At 44.9% G+C, this 16887-nt stretch overlaps 1 protein-coding gene, 1 non-coding gene and 1 pseudogene across 7 annotated transcripts in view; 2 read left to right on the top strand and 1 right to left on the bottom strand.

The window, feature by feature from the left end:
• Window positions 1-9925: 9925 nt before the first annotated feature.
• Window positions 9926-16887, top strand: part of LOC112817542 (general transcription factor II-I repeat domain-containing protein 2) — a 50274-nt gene continuing 43312 nt past the window's right edge. For all 6 annotated transcript variants that reach the window (XM_073884122.1, XM_073884121.1, XM_073884120.1 and 3 more), the window contains exon 1: window positions 9926-10100. The gene's annotated coding sequence lies outside the window, so the exon portion shown is untranslated. The remainder of the gene's footprint in view (window positions 10101-16887) is intronic.
• Window positions 12967-13039, bottom strand: TRNAE-CUC (transfer RNA glutamic acid (anticodon CUC)). Its single transcript has one exon. It is a non-coding gene; the product is annotated as a tRNA-Glu (tRNA).
• On the top strand, window positions 15019-15134 carry LOC112817599 (U6 spliceosomal RNA; annotated as a pseudogene).

Here is a 16887-nt window from a genome sequence, read left to right as displayed (position 1 = left end):
GCAGAGGTAAAACTTAGGGGTGGCCCGCTCTGCGCGGCTCCCATGTGGTGCTCTCTCCCGTCCCGGTTTACCCTCCTTGCCACGGCCCCTCGTCATTTCTTAGCTGGCCTTGTCGCAGCTTTCCCATCCGCTTCCAGGCCACTCAGTCGTGCTCCAGCCACAGCGCGCTAGAGTGCAGCTCTGCAGGTGCATCCGCTGCCCCCGACCCTGCAGGGGAGCCCTGCTACCTTCCGCAATGCATTCTCCTTCCCAGCTCACCTCGCCCGCCTAGCCGCGCACTCCACTGGAGTCAGATGGCTTTCCTTGTAGTTTCCAAATCCCGGGGCTGGTTCAGGCCTGCACACAGGGCTTCGAATGTCCTTCCCGCTGCCCTCCTGCCTGCAGGTGTCTAGCCAACACCTAGTGATCTTCTGAGATCCAGCACTAATTTTGAAGTTCCGAGAAGGCAGGAACTGACGGGGAGTCTGGGGGCCTAGGTCTAGTCCTGGTCCTGCTACTGACTTGATAAGTGGCTTTGGCAAGTTGTCGCCTTTCTCTGGATCGTACCCCTAATGTGAGGAGGTTAAGGGGGAAAAAAGTGAAATGAATTTTTTTAAATAAATGAGCTAGATGTGAGATGTTTGCACTTTATGACCTGATCTCCTGCAGCCCATTATGATCCATAACGGACGTTCCCAAATCCTAGTCCCAAATGCTGAGGACAGAGTCCTCTGAAACTAGGCTCCCCAGAGGCTGGTAGGGTTCCAGAACGCAGAGCCGGGTGGCTGGACTTGGTAGCAAGGGCAGGGTGGCAGCCGTAGTCCCCTGACACCAGCGATCTATGGCTTGGCTATCTGACCACGGTATTCCCAGGGATGAGGTATAAGTGCTTCCTTGATGTGTATGACCAGAAAAAAAAAAAAAATCTGACCTACTTCTCAGACCAGAATCCAGCAACTGTAGAGGAGGCAGAATCCACTTGAGGGACCCTGCAGAGCGAGCACAAATAGAGGCAATAAATATCCTAGTCACTTCCCAAAGGAATTTGTGGTCATTTACCAGAGTTCCTATACACTGGAGAAATGAGAATAAGCAGATCTTCCAAGAGCTTGATAAAGGCTGTGAGATGACAGTGACCCAGGGGACCTGAAACACTGGCAAGGACCCCAGTTAGACGAGGAGTTTATGGAGCCAGAACAAGCATGGCTGTGGGTCAGTGTGTCCATGCACCGACTCTGTGGAAATGTCCCAGGTTCCTGAGTCCACAATTGGGACAGACATGCTTAGCAACTCATATTGGTTCCCTCATCCTGTCCTGACCCAGCCAGTATTAAATCAGAAGACATACTGCAATCCCAGGCAGAATTGCAGACCTGAGTGCCATCTTCAGAAATGCAGAGGATGAAAAAAAAAATGCAGAGGATGCAGGGGTGCTGGTTCCCATCATTATCCCATTCAGTTCACTTGCTTGGCTCCTGCAAAACCCAGACGGATTATGGCCGATAATGGTAATAAACTACGTACACTTAGCCAAGGGCATAGCCCAATCATAGCTGCTGTGTTGGGGGGAGGTTTTACTAGAACAGATAAACACAGCTAAGGAACTTACTATGGGATATCATCTGGTAGATGGGTTCTTTTCGATTCCAATGGTAAAGAGGCTCAAAGGTAGTTTGGCTCTATATAGGAAGGACAGTATTATTCATTAACTCTCCCTACCTTTGGCTCCTGGTACCTCCCCAATTTTTTTAAATGTTTTATTTATCTATTCATGAGAGTCGGAGAGAGAGAGAGAGAGAGAGAGAGAGAGAGGCAGAGGCAGAGGGAGAAGCAGGCTCCCCGCCTAGCAGGGAGCCCGATGTGGGGCTCGATCCCAGGACCCCAGGATCATGACCTGAGCCGAAGGCAGACGCTTAACCATCTGAGCCACCCAGGCGCCCCTTGGTACCTCCCAAATTAAGTACCTGTGTACAAGATCATGTCTCCAGCTCTGCTTTTATTTATAAATCAGGGGCTCCTGGGTGACTCAGTCTGTTAAGCATCAGACTCTTGATTTTGGCTCAGGTCATGATCTCAGGGTCATGAGATCGAGCCCCATGCCAAACTCTGTGCTGGGCGTGGAGGCTGCTTGGGATTCTCTCTTCTCCCTCCACCCCTCCCTGCTCGTGCTCTCTCTCTTAAAGGAAAAAATCTGAGACATGTATTGGTAAAGAAGAATTACATAAATGCCATCACATTCATGAGGGTTCTCCAGAGAAACAGAACTGATAGGAGAAATAAGAGTCCCGTGATCGGTCTGCAAGCTGGACACTCAGGAAAGGCAGAGTATAGTTCTAGTCGGTACAAAGGTCTGAGACCCAGGGACAACAATGGTGTAAGTCCAAGACTGATGTCCCAGCTCAAACAGCCAGGCAGAGAGAGAAGTCAACCTTCCTCTGCCTTTGTTGTTCTATTCTGGCCCTCGGTGGGTTGTACATGGCCCACACACATTGGAGAAGGCAATCTTTATCCGGTATGCCAATTCAAGTTCTGATATCTTCCAGAAACAGCTTCACAGACACACTCAGAAACAATATTTAACCACCTCTTTGGGCATCCTATAGCCCAGTCGAGTTGACATATCTACCAGCATAACTAACTGGTAACTAATAACTAATTATTAATATCATTATGGGATGTTTATTCATGAAATGTGTATCCAGTTTTCAACCGTTCTTGCATAAACATGGCTTTCCTTTTATCTGAATTCATGGCCTCTCTGATTTTTTGGTTTTAAGGATCAGCTCTTTTATAAACTGGCAATGATGGTAGATAGGCTTTTTAAAAATCTTCACTTGTCAGAATGTTTGTCAGAACTAAAAAATTGAGGGGCGTCTGGCTGGCTCGGTCAGAAGAGTGTGCAACTCGATCTTGGGGTGTAGAGATTACTTAAATAAGTTTAAAAACTTTTTTTAAAAAATTTAAAAATCGATAACCCTATGCAGGTCTCTTGAATTTATTTACTTATTTTTTTAAAGATTTTGTGTTTTTAAGTAATTTCCACACCCAATGTGGGGTTCGAACCCACAACCCCGAGATCAAGAGTCACACGATCCACCAGCTGAGCCAGCCAGGTGCCCCTGGTCTCTTGAATTTATAAAATATTTGACTTTTAACAGATATCCAAAAGTCAGAACCATTGGTTGGAGATTTAGGGGACAAAGGGTACAGTGATAAAATCTGTAATGTGAAACACAGCCACTGGGTGGCGATGCTTGCCCATCAATTTTGTGTCTTGTTCATCAAGAAATAGGATAAAACAGCCTAAGTCGGTTTTGGCCAATGAAGAGCTGGGTTTGTAGTGACAGCTGGGCTTTTATATTTTACTATCAAAACCTGGTTGTTTTCTATACTGGTTGTATGCTGGCTAATACTTGTGTTTTTGTCCATATTGTTACTTCGTAAAGATAGTCCCATGGCAAAATACCAGCTCCCCTGGAGTATTAAAATGTCTGCTCTCCTTAACCAAGCTCAATTTTCTCCCCACCTGTAATGACATTTTCCTGCAGACATTCTAATTTCTTTGTTACACTGGGATAGCTAAAATTCTCTGGTCTGGGAAAGAATGAACTTAACTAGTCTTAATGTATTTTAATTATTTAACTTTTAGTTATACAATTAATATATGATGAAGTGCCTTTGTAAAAAAAAAAAAAATACTTTTAGTGTTCTATATGGATAAAGGGAAAGGCTCCTTTAACCACAGCCCCACATATATCCATTGAGGTAGAAAAAACATTTAAAAATTTTTGTTGTGTGTGTGTTTAAAGAAAACCATGTATCTCATTCTACAACCTCCTCTTTTCACTCAAAATTCTATTGGAGACACTTTCACAGCAATTTGTTTGCACTTAGCCCATTCTTTTTCACTCTTGCATATTAGTATGAATAAGTCTTGTTTGACCATTCTTTTGGTAGACGTTTGGGTTGTTTCCCTTTTTTTGCTATTAAAATATTACAATGAGCGTTCTTGTACCCGTTTCCTTTGGCACCTGTGTGACGGTATCTGTTGGGTAGATACAGATAAACAGAACTGCCAGGTCATAGAAAATGCTCATTTTATTATTTTATTATTTTTATTTTTAAAATTTTTTAGATGTTATTTATTTATCTGAGAGAGAGAGAACAAGCAGGGGGAGCTGCAAAGGGTGAGGGAGAAGCAGGCTCATTGCTGAGCAGGGAGCATGACAAGGGACCCGGTCCCAGGACCCTGAGATCATAACCTGAGCCGAAGTCAGCTGCTTAACTGACTGAGCCACCCAGGTGCCCCTGATACAAACTTTTGAAATGTTTGTCAATCCGATACCTAAAGCATACCTCTTGTTGATTTTTTTTTTTTTCTGTTTCTATAATCTCTTGGGAAGGTAGAACACCTTATGGTTATTGGCATTGCATGTTTCCTCTACCAAGAATTGTTTGGCTACTCATATCCTTGGCCATATTTCTATTGAATTGGCTGTTATTAATTTATGGGAGTACTTGATATAATCTGTGTGGAAACCTTCTGTTATGTGTTGAACTATTTTCTCTTTTTACTTAATTTATGGTGTCCTTTTTTCTACAAAATTTTATTTTAATGAGGTCAGCATTAATCTTTTTTTTTAAGATTTTATTTATTTATTCATGAGAGACAGAGAGAGAGAGAGAGAGGCAGAGGGAGAAGCAGGCTCCCTGCTGAGCAGGAAGCCCGATGCGGGACTCGATCCCAGGACCCTAGGATCACGACCTGAGCCGAAGGCAGACGCTTAACCATCTGAGCCACCCAGGCGCCCTTTTTTTTTTAAGAGAGAGCGCATGTGAGGGGAGTGGAGGGGCAGAGGGAGAGGGAGAGAGAATCTTAAGCAGGCTCTATGCCCAGCACCATCTCACCACCCTGAGACCATGACCTGAGCTGAAATCAAGAGTCGGACGCTTAACCGAATGAGCCACCCAGGCGCCCTAATCAATGTTAATCTCATCCACTAGAGCTTTCCTTTTCCTTCTTGCTTAGTAAGACTACCTATTATACACGATATAAAGGTGTTCTATAGTATTTGTAAAACACTAAATCTAATACTGCACTTTTATTTTTTATATTTGGATATGGAGTTGATTTTTATGAGTGGTATGATTGCATATTTATTAGTATTTTATAAGATATATGATTGTCCCCAAATAATTAACTGGCTATAACAGACTTTGAAGATTTTAAAATGTCATCTATAACATGATGCATTTCTGTATATGGGTCAATTCTGGAGTCTGTTCCTTCTGATCTATTCTTGAGCTAACTGCTACAGCTTTATATCATGCTCTGATTTTTATTCAATCAGGTCTTCTTTGTTCTTTTACAAATTGCCTTTGCTACTCATAACATTTACTTCCATATAAATTTTAAAGTCATCTTGTCGATTGAATGAAAGATCCCACTGGGATTTTTATTGGAACTGCATGAAATTGATGACCTAATTGAGATAAATTAATAAATGACATTTTACAATTTGAGTCTTCTCATATCATATAAATGTGGTGTACTCTGATATTATTATCTGCTTGAATGAATTCAGCCCCCTGCTTGTAGATGAATTCTTCTATCGGTTTTCTGAGAACAGGATCTTCCAAATTTTTAGGGCAATAATCTCCAAATTATTTTGATTACACATCCATATGGGTAAAATTTGTGAGCATGAAAAAATATGTATACATTATTTACACTCATTATTATACTAATATGTACTTTATAAAATATACAAAGATATTTAAATAATGTGACAAGATTAAGTAAACAATAATTTTTAAATGAGTGTCCTATTTTGTTTTTTAAACTATTTGCTCTGCCCCGAGAGAGAGAAACTTAAGTAGGCTTGATCTCACGACCCTGGGATCATGACCTGAGCTGAAATCAAGAGTCAGGCTCTAACCGACTGAGCCACCCAGGCACCCCTCATTTTTATTTTATTTATTTATTTTCTTAAGTAAACTCTATGCCCAAAATGGGGCATGAATTCATGACCCTAAGATCAAGAGTCAGATGCTCTAGGGGCACCTGGGTGGCTCAGTCGGTTAAACCGCTGCCTTCAGCTCAGGTCATGATCCCAGGGTCCTGGGATCGAGCCCCACATCGGGCTCCCTGCTGATGCAGGAAGCCTGCTTCTCCCTCTGCCTGCCGCTCCCCCTGCTTGTGCTCTCTCCCTCTCTCTCTCTCGCTATCTCTCTCTGTGTGTCAAATAAATAAATAAAATCTTTAAAAAAAAAAGAAAGAGTCAGATGCTCTACCAACTGAGCCAGTCAGTCTCCCCAGTTCATTCACTTTTTAATGCTGAGTACTATTCCGTTATATGGAATACCACAATTTGTTTCTTGATTCACCTGTTGATTGACATTTGCCTTGTTTCCTGCATTCGGATATTATGAATAAAGCTGCTATTAACATTTGCATACACATTTTTGTATTCTCATATATTCCTTTTATCATGGGTAAATTCTTGTGAGTGGCATGGCTACATCATATAGAGGCGAATTCCTGCCTTTAAAAGAATGTTTGATTATGATAAAATACACATAACATAAAATGTATCATCTTCACAGTTTTTAAGTGTACAGTTCAGTGGAGTGAATTGCATTCACAGTGTTGGGCAACCATCACCACCTCTATTTAGGAAACTTTTTCATGACCCCTAACACTGTTACAATAAAGCTACCTTTTATAACTGCTCATGTATTTACTTTTTCTGAGATCTTTATTTCTCCATATTGCTTCAAGTCTGATACCTTTTCATTTCAGCTTATAGGATTCATTTAAACATTTCTTGCAAAGCAGGAGTAACCATTCAATAGGGACAGCCTTGGGGCACCTGGGTGGCTCAGTCGTTAAGCATCTGCCTTCGGCTCAGGTAATGATCCCAGAGTCCTGGGATCAAGCCCCGCATCGGACTCCCTGCTCCGCAGGCAAGCCTGCTTCTCCCTCTCCCACTCCCTCTGCTTGTGTTCCCTCTCTTGCTGTGTCTCTCTCTGTCAAATAAATAAATAAAATCTTTAAAAAAAAAATAGGGACAGCCTTTTGTAACATTGATTTGTAACTCTGTACCTTTTCTACATGATTTAAGAGAGTAATGGATTTATTTATTTATTTATTTATTTATTTAAAGTAGGCTCCGTGGCCAAATTGGGGCTTGAACTCACACCCCTGAGATTAAGAGTCACAGGCTCTCCCAACTGAGCCAGCCAGGTGCCCCGAGAGTAATGCATTTAAAAGAATTATGAGTTTGTATATCTGGGCACCCAATGTATAAAGATGTAATTTCTGTGACATTGACAGTCAAAAGGGTGGGGAGAGAGCTACAAAAGAGCAGAGTTTTCATATGTCATTGAAGTTAAGCAGGTATAAATTCAGATTGCAGTGTTATAACTTAAGGATGTTAAATGCAATCCTCATGGCAACCACAAAGAAGGTAGCTATAGAATATACACAAAAGGAAATGAGAAAGGAATTTAAACATCTCACTCTAAAAAAGCAACAAAACACAAAAGAAGACTGTAATGCAGGAAATGAGGGACAAGAAAGCTGTAAGGCATATAGAAAACAGTGTAATGACAGAAGTAAGCCCCTCCTTATCAGTAAGTACTTCATTTTTTTAAGTAATCTCTACACCCAACATGGGGCTCAAACTCACAATTCCAAGATCAAGAGTCCCACGCTCTTCCCACACAGCCAGCCAGCCACCCCGCCGTTGGCATATTTGTATCACGTGAGAGGGTGAATCCAATCCTTGTGACTTCACCTTGGCCAGAAGCATTAAGTCAGGACCTTTACTTTTCTTCTGAGATGGAAAGTTATAGGACAGTTTTGAGCAGAGGAATAAAATGAGTTACAGGCTACAGAATTTTTCCCGTTGCTGTGTTAAGAATAGTCTGCAGAGTGGCTCAGTCGGTTGAGTGTCCTCTTGATTTTGGCTCACGTCATGATCTCAGTGTCATGAGATCGAGGCCCACATCGGGCTCCATGCTGAGTGTGGAGTCTGCTTAAGATTTTCTCTCTCTCCCTCTGCTCCTCCCCAACTCACGCTTTCCCTCTCTTTCTTAAAAAAAGAAAAGAAAAGAATAGTCTGAAGGGAGTTAAGAACAGGATCAGGGAGACTGTATCTATTGCAGGAAATGACATTGGTTTGGACCAGTGCGGTGGTAGTCGTAGTGGTCAGAGAGTGGTAGAATCTTGGGAAATTAGAGCAGTCTGACTAGGTTGTCTGAAGGATCGGTGTCAGGTATGGGAGAAGCAAAAGGATTCTTCCAAGGTTTTGGCCTGAGTAACTGGAAGACTGGTGTTTCATTGAGGTGGGAAGGAACAACAGAAGAATCTGAGGAGATGGTGGGACCAGTCTTGCTTAAGATACCTCTTCTTCTTCCACATGAAGATATCAAAGTAGGCAGCTGGTTATGCAGACTGGGGTGGAGGTGAGTGGGCAGGGCTGGAGTACATACATGAGAATCATAATAACCATACCAAAGGTGTTTAAGGACCTGAGATTGGACAAGGTCATCTAAGGAGTGAGCAAAGAGATCCAAGACAGCCCTGAGCTACAGCCCTACTCAAAAGGTTGGGGGGAAAGAAGCATCTGCAACAGACCTCGGAGAAGCAGCCGGAAAAGCAGGCAGGGCAGCACAAATGTCCCAAAGAGGACGCAGTGAATGGTTATGTCAAGTGCTGACAGATCGAGCAATTCACAAACTGAAAAAGGACTGTCAACGTGGAGGTCATTTGTGACCTTGGAGAGAACAGCTTTAGTGGAGTAGTGGGGGTTAACTGGAGCCGGCTCGAGAGAGAATGAAAGGAGAGAAATCAGAGACGGTATGTGCACACAACTCGTCTTGATGTCAGTTGTTCTTTCAAACCAATCACATGTGTATTTTGACATTTTAAACAGTTCAAAACACTGCAACTTTTCATATGGAAGTTCTTACAGCAGATGAGAAGATGAGAAAATGGTTTCCAGGTTAAGTGGTCAAGTACGAGTTTCATGCGCTTATCGTTTTTGGCAACAAAATAGAGCCAATTCTCATTATTCATCAATTTCATGTTTGTGAATTCACTTACCCACTAAAATTGATAGGTAAACCCAAAACCAGTACAGTGCTTTCCCTGCTCATTCTCGGACATGTGCAGAGTGGCAAAAAGCTTACGTTGCCTGATGCACACTCCCCCGCTGAGGTAGAACAAGGTCCCACTCCTGTTTCTGCTCTCACACTATGGAAAATGTGTATTAGAACATAAAAACCTCAAGATAGTAATTACCTCTGGGGAGGAAAGAGAACGGTAACTTCAACTGTGTCTATTTCTTAAAAATATGAAGTAAATAGGGCATGCTAGGTAAAATCTGAGCAATGGGTAAATGGTTTTTATTCTATTCTCCTTTTGGCGTACCTAAGTATGTAAGTGTTTAACTGGGATGAAATAACAGTATTTTACTATTCGACTGTTTGCTGGAGTGCCACCACCATCTGATGGATAGCTCATGATCCGCTGGCGATGTCACCGACCCCGCCAAAAGGTCGCCTTTTCAGTTCCTAATAACTCGATGGCTTTAAAGCACAGCCCCAGGTCACTCAAATTGCAACCTCACCGCTTTCAAGCCACAAGTTGCAGGCGTGCAAAAATCACATTGAGCAGCTGCATGAAAGGAGGTCCGCGTCCGGGGGCGGTGTGTCGGGGTGCGAGGAGACACGTGCCAGCCGCTCATCAAAGGCTGGGGACTGAGAAGCACTCCTGGCCTGCCGCGGACCCCGGCCCAGCGTGCAAACTAATCCAGCGTGCAGTTCCACTGGATTCGACAGCACCGGAAACGGCAACTCCCACTGGGGGCGCTGCGGACACACGAGTGGAGGCTGCCTTCCAGGAAGCCAAAAAAAAAAAAAAAAAAAAAAGAGGGGGGAAAGAAAGAAAGAGAAAAAGGAGGGATAGTGGAGAGCCGGGCCCCGGCCGCCGCCCCCACGCCGCGCCCCCGCCTCTTCGCCGCCCGGGCCGCCGCCCTCGCGCCCGGCCGCTCCCCGGCGGCCCAGCCCTCGAACCCCGAGGCCGGCCCGGCGCTGCCCGCCGGCGGGGACCTCAGGTGCGTACCCCGCCCCCGCCGCGGCCGCCATTAGGAGCGGGCGCTTCTCCTGGTACTTTCTGCGCCCGCGGGGCTGGCGAGGGGGAAGCCTGGGGAGGGAGGCCGGCCGTCCGGGTGCACGGCTGGAGGCGCCCCCGTCGCCGCCCCGCGGCCCCCGAACCCCGTTCCCCGCGGGCCGGGCCCAGGAGTGGGGGTGGGGCGGGGAAGCCCCGCCGCGGGGACAACGGTCGCGCGCACGGACGCGCAGCCCTGTCCTCTCTGATTGGCTGGGCGGGGGCCGTGGGGGCGGGCGTCTGCCGGCTCTGGGCTCTCTGGGCCCGGTGCGCGTGAGGTCACGCTCCGCCGGGCGTACGTGGGGCTCGCCCGCTGCGTGCGGACGTGCTTGATTGGGTAGGTGAGGGGGCGGGGCCGCGGCTGTTGCCTGGTAACTACGGCTCCCCGGAGGAGGCGTCGGGCTCCGCCCCCCACGTCGCTCGTGGCCGGGGGGCGCTCGGCGTGGGTTTTGGAGTAGGTCGTGGCAGCGGGGTGGACTCCGGGGTCTTGTTTGTTAGCAGAAGACCAATTCGGAGGCGGAAAGAAGAGCCTCCGGTCGGGGGCCTACGATTCCTAATGGTCGTGGCTTAGAGTTAAAGCGGAGAAAGGCATTCTCAGCCCGTCAGACCCAAGCTTTGCTGTGTTAGTAACAGCTTTATTGAGATAGGCTGTAGAATGCCCTCTAATAGTGTGTGAGCCACTAGTTTTTGGTTTACTGGCAGAACTGTGCTGTTCCATTGTCGAATCGCAGAACATTTCCCGCCCCCGCTCCCTGCAACCGCTGATGTCCTTTCTGCCTTGGTGGCTCTGCCTGTTCTGGATGTTTCCCATAGATGGGGTCGTCCTAAGGGATCTTTGTGTCCCGCCTCTTTCCTTCCCTTTTATGGCTGAATAGTAATCCGTTGTATGGATAGACCACATTTTCCCCCCTACCAATTGATGGATATTTGGGTTGTTTCCACTTTTTAACTATAATGAATACCATGAACATTCATGTACATTTTTGTTGTTTGGGGGCTTTTTTTTTTTTTTTAAGAGGGGGAGGGGGAGAGAGAATCCCAAGCTGGCGTCACGCCCAGTACGGGCCCACATGGCTTGATCTGACAACGCTGAGATCACGACCTGAGCCAAAATCAAAAGTTCCATGCTTAACCGGCTGAGCCACCCAAGCACCTCCACATACACGTTCTTTAGTGTGGACCTGTTTTCGACTCTCTTGGGTATACACCAAGGAGTCGAATCGCTGGGCCCAACTTTGCCTTTCATGGGGGAATTTTTTCATGTTTTAGCATCCTGCTGGAAATGGTTGGTGTGACTGGCTCATGGGGCCGTCAGTACCCACAGATGTGGTGCCAGGCTGTAGCAGGTGTTATTACGCAGTGGTGACTGGGACTGAGTCTCAGTTCTGCCTGTGTGCTGATTAGCCCCTGGAGTTGGCTGCCCTGAGCTCTGGGTCTTTCCCTGGACCTTCAGCCTGGACATTGCCTTGCCTCGTTCTCAGGCTGCCCAACTCAGAAATAATGTTCACATTGTCTTACCCCTCTCGGTTACTGAGTCTGTTTCCGCGTGCCCTGGGCCATTCAGAGGTGTTCTGCTTCTCATTTTGCCTTTATTACCTGTTATTGTGCTGTGTCTATGCAGGTCTGTCCCCCTTGACAGCACTGGTGGTGGGTTTTACTCACCTTTGTTTCCTGGTGCCCTTCTTGGGAACAGTGTATGTTTTCACATCGCAGGTGCTCAAAACATAGTTTTAAATTTTTATGATTTGGGGGCACCTGGGTGGCTCAATCCCAGAGTCCTGGGATCCAGCCCCGCATCGGGCTCCCTGCTTGGTGGGAAGTCCGCTTCTCCCTCTCCCTCTGCTCCTGCTCTCTTTTTCTTTCATGCATACTCTCTCTCTCTAATAAATAAAGTCTTTAAAAAATAAATGTTTATGAGTTTATTTTGACTAAGGTAAAGTTCTAGACTATTAATCATTTAAATTTAACTTTTTTAAATTTTATGATCTTGAAAATACACATTATTTCTAGTTCTTTTCCATATGCCTCGGTAAGTCCAGAATAGAATACCTTGTTGTCTTGAAATTTGTTGTTCTTCTTTTAAATTTTTTTTCCTGTTTGGGGGTGCCTGGTGGCTCAGTCAGTTAAGCGGTGGACTCTTGATTTCGGCTGGGGTCATGATCTCAGGGTCCTGGGATCACGCCCCATGTAGGGCTCTGTGCTCAGCAGGGCGCCTGCTTCTCCCTCTCTCTCCCTCTGCTTGTGCTCTCTCTGTCAAATAAATAAAAATAAAATCTAAAAAATAAAAAAATCTTAAAAAAAACTTTTTTAATTTAAATTATTTTCCAGTTTTATTGAGATATAATTGACATAACATTGCGTTAGTTTTAGGTATACTACATAGTGATTTAATATATGTATTGCAAAACTATCACAACTAGGTTAGTCAACATCACCTCACATAGTTACAAACTTTTGTTTTCTTGGGATGAGAACTTTTAAGATTCACCCTTTTAGCAACTTTTAAACATACAGTACGGGCGCCTGGGTGGCTCAGTCGTTAAGCATCTGCCTTAGGCTCAGGTCATGATCCCAGGGTCCTGGGATCGGGCTCCCTGCTCCGCGGGAAGCCTGCTTCTCCCTCTCCCAATCCCCCTGCTTGTGTTCCCTCTCTCGCTGTGTCTCTCTCTGCCAAATAAATAAATAAAATCTTAAAAAAAAAAAAACGTATACTACAGTATTGTTAATTCTAACTGCCATGCTGTGCATTACTTCCCCAGGACTTACTGACTGATTTTTAAGATTTTTTTCAAAAAAATTTTAAGTAATCTCTGCACCTAACGTGGGGCTCGAACTCACAACCCTGAGATAGAGAGTCACATGCTCTACCAACTGAGCCAGCCAGGCGCCCCAAGACTTACTTTTTTATGACTGGAAGTTTGTACCTTTAACGCCCTCCTCCGTACATTTCTGTGGAATGGAGAACAGGTAACCCTGAGTTTATAGCTCCCATTCACTGTGGCCCAGACTGTGGAAGAGGTGGCACCTCAGGAACTTAAATAAAATCAAGGCCTCGGAGACCTGAAAAATTCTAGGAAAACCTAGAAACGGTTTGGGGAAAAAAAACAAAAACAAAAAACGGGGCCTCTATTTCAAGATGTGAGAGGTTTGGTAAATGGAGCGACGACATTGCAAATGGTGGACCGTTGTCCATGACGGAAATGAACGCTAGATCAGGGATGAGCAAACTTTTTCTGTGAAAGGCCAGATAATAAGTATTTTCGGTCTGGGGGACATGTGGTCTCTGTCACATGCGTGTAGCCCTGCCCTTTACAGGAAAGCAGCCACAGATGAAATGCAGACAAACGAGTATGGTTGTGTGCCAATAAAACTTTATTGACAAAAATAGGTGGCAGTCTGGATTTGACCCACAGGCTGCAGATCGTTGACCCCCGTTCTAGATGTCTGCTTTTCATTCGTAAAATATCACCTTGAAAAGGAGAGAGAAATGGTTCTCAAGGGTTCCTGGGGAAACTATGTAAGATTTGAGAAGGTTTTTGTTTTTTTAGTTTACATCTCCAGTCTTTTATTTTTTTTTAAGATTTTATTTATTTATTTGAGAGAGAGAATGAGATAGAGAGAGAGAGCATGAGAGGGGGGAGGGTCAGAGGGAGGAGCAGACTCCCCGCTGAGCAGGGAGCCCGATGGGGGACTCAATCCCGGAACTCCAGGATCATGACCTGAGCCGAAGGCAGTTGCTTAACCAACTGAGCCACCCAGGCGCCCCACATCTCCAGTCTTTTAAAAGAGTAAAAAATTGGGCTGGCTCAATCAGAAGAGCATCATGGGACTCTTGATCTCGAGGTTGTAAGTTCAAGCTCCACATTGGGTGTAGAGATTGCTTAAATAAATAAATAAACTTTAAAAAAGTAATAAATAAAAGAGCAAAAAGTTAAGTACTGTGTAAATCCTGTGATCCAAGTGAATATTGCTTATGCTTTAGATTTGAATAGAAAAGAAATTAATCACCCTGTAGGCTCTGGGGGATTTTACTCTGTGGTACAGGCTTTCCTTGTTAAGGATTTTTAGCTTTGAGGCGCCTGGGTGGCTCAGTCAGTTGGGCGGCTGCCTTCGGCCCAGGTCATGATCTCAGGGTCCTGGGATCGAGCCTCACGTCGGGCTCCCCGCTCAGCGGGAGAGTCTGCTTCTCCCTCTCCCCCAGCTGCTTCCCCTGCTTGTGCTCTCTCCCTCTCAAATAAAATCTTTATTAAAAAAAAGGATTGTTAGCTTTGCTAGAAAGCAGTGATTTTTTTTTTTTTCAGGAAAATATTCTCAGGGTGGGAGACCCCAGGTCAGCTTCTAATCATGTTTCATTATTTTGTTTTAAGTCATCTCTACACCCAATGTGGGGCTTGAACTCACAACCCCAAGATCAAGAGTCCCATGCTATATGGACTGGGCCAAGCAGGAGCTCCCACGTTTCATTATTGTTGATGTTCCATTAGTGCACGGGGTATTCTAAGTCATCAAATAGAAAAGACGAGGCTCCTGCCTCCATTTGTTGTTAAGTAAAGGATGCAACAAAGCAATAATTATACAACACTGGCTTTTTTTGTCATTGCCAGTAGCACAGTTGATACCAACTGCTAATATCTTGTTTACTTCCACCTAGCTTAATTTTGCCTGTTATTTATTCTCCGCAATAAACCAGAGTTTTGACATCACAGTCCTCTTAGGTAGAGATTACTGTGCTATAATTAACAGAAATGATACCTGTACCACTGGTGCTAACAGATGCCAATCAAGCAATATACTTTTGTGTTTTAGAGAAAGGCTTTGTTGAAACTTCCCTATGCAAGGAATTGTGCAAAATAATAGATACAAAGGTGCTCACTTCGGCAGCACATATGCTAAAGTTGCAACAATACAGAGAAGATTAGCATGGCCCCTTCGCAAGGATGACATGCAGAATAATAGGTACAGAGGTACCATACATGCATTTAACTTTTGAGAGTTTAACCATGGTTGAACTGTAAACATGAAATGAGAAAAATCACTATTTCAATATCATAGGGAGAGCTTGGGTGGCTCAGTCGGTTGGGTGTCTTGACCTTGACTTAGGGCATGGTCTCAGGGGCCTGGGATTGAGGCCTGAGTTGGGATCTGTGCTCAGTGGGGGAGTCTGCTTCTCCTTCTCCTTCTGCCCCTCCCCCCAGTCATGCTCTGTCACCCTCTCTCTCTCTTTCTCTCTCTCTCATGAATAGATAAAATCTTTAAACAAACAAACAAATAAATAAATATTGTAGGCACTCTCTGTCATTCCAGTGGAGGAGCATGTGGGAAACGGGAGCCTGGAGTATGCCAGCCCCTTTAAACGGTCTCCGTTCTCTGGGGCCTCTCAACGTGAACATCTCAAAACACCACATGTGACTCCAGTGTTTAAAAATGTGTGTTTTTCAGGGCGCCTGGCTGGTTCAGTCGGTAGAGCGTGTGACTCTTGATCTCGGGGTTGTAAATTCGAGCCCCACGTTGGGTGTAAAGATTACTTAAAAATAAAATCTTAAGGGGTCCCTGGGTGGATCAATCGTTAAGTGTCTGCCTTCGGCTGAGGTCATGAGGGATCGAGCCCCACATCGGGCTCCCTGCTCAGCAGGAAGCCTGCTTCTCCCTCTCCCGCTCCCCCTGCTTGTGTTCCCTCTCTCGCTGTCTCTCTCTCGCTCTGTCAAATTAAAAAATAAATAAATAAAAATTAAAAAATAAATAAAATCTTAAAACAAAAATGTGTGTTTTTCATACATCATGGCCCCTAATCTACTTCACTGGGTGATTAATGGAAGAAACAGCCATCCGTGTCTACACTGCAGGGAAAACTGGCCAGCAGGACTTGGTGAGGGGTCACCATTAGAGATGTGGTCCCAGGGAATCCAGTATTCATGCTGTCAACATGCAAGTCATCAAACAAGGGCATTTCATGTTCCAGTAGCTGCTTGATGACCAGCCAAGTAGGTGATAAGAGTTTAGAGAGACAGAAAAGTATTACAGTTATGGCTGGAAGACATGAACTCCAAAGACATAGCTATTGATGGCAAAACTCTTCTTTTTTTTAAGATTTTATTTATTTATTTGAGAGAGAGCAAGAGAACAATTGGGGGGAGGAGCAGAGGGAAAGGGACAAGCAGACGCTGCACTGAGCTTAGAGCCCAAAGCGGGGCTCGATACCATGACCCTGAGATCATGACCTAAGCCGAAATCAAGAGTTGGAGGCTTAACTGACTGTTGATGGCAAAATTCTAAAAGAAAAGGGAACCAAGCCCTCCCCCAAAGAAGGATGGCCTTCTGATAAACAGGTCAAATCCACCCCAGGGGGGTTGACACATTTTAGAACCACTTATGTGAAAAAATGTGCTGTGTTGGCAAAGTTGCATCTAGTGATAAAGAGGAAAATCATTTCCCTAAGTAATTAAAAAAATCATAGAAGAAAAATGTTCTCTCTGGGGCAGATATTTTTTGCTTCCTAAGATGATTTTGACTATGCATGAATTTGCCTTTGGGCGTGCCTACTTCCATTGTAAGATGGGACTCTTGTATAAGAAGGGTTTTTTGGTTTGTTTTGTTTTTTAAAACAGTGTTTGAATTAGTTTACTCTGAAAGATACTGGTCAAGAATATCAGTTTCTTGGGCGCCTGGGTGGCTCAGTTGGTTAAGCCTGAGCCTTCGGCTCAGGTCATGATCCTGGAGTCCCTGGATCGAGTCCC

Source organism: Callorhinus ursinus, unplaced genomic scaffold (assembly GCF_003265705.2).
Source record: "Callorhinus ursinus isolate GAN/ISIS: 27379988/994484 unplaced genomic scaffold, GSC_fseal_2.0 scaffold55, whole genome shotgun sequence".
NCBI classification, from domain to species: Eukaryota; Metazoa; Chordata; class Mammalia; order Carnivora; family Otariidae; genus Callorhinus; species Callorhinus ursinus.
This window is presented reverse-complemented; position numbering and strand designations above follow the sequence as displayed.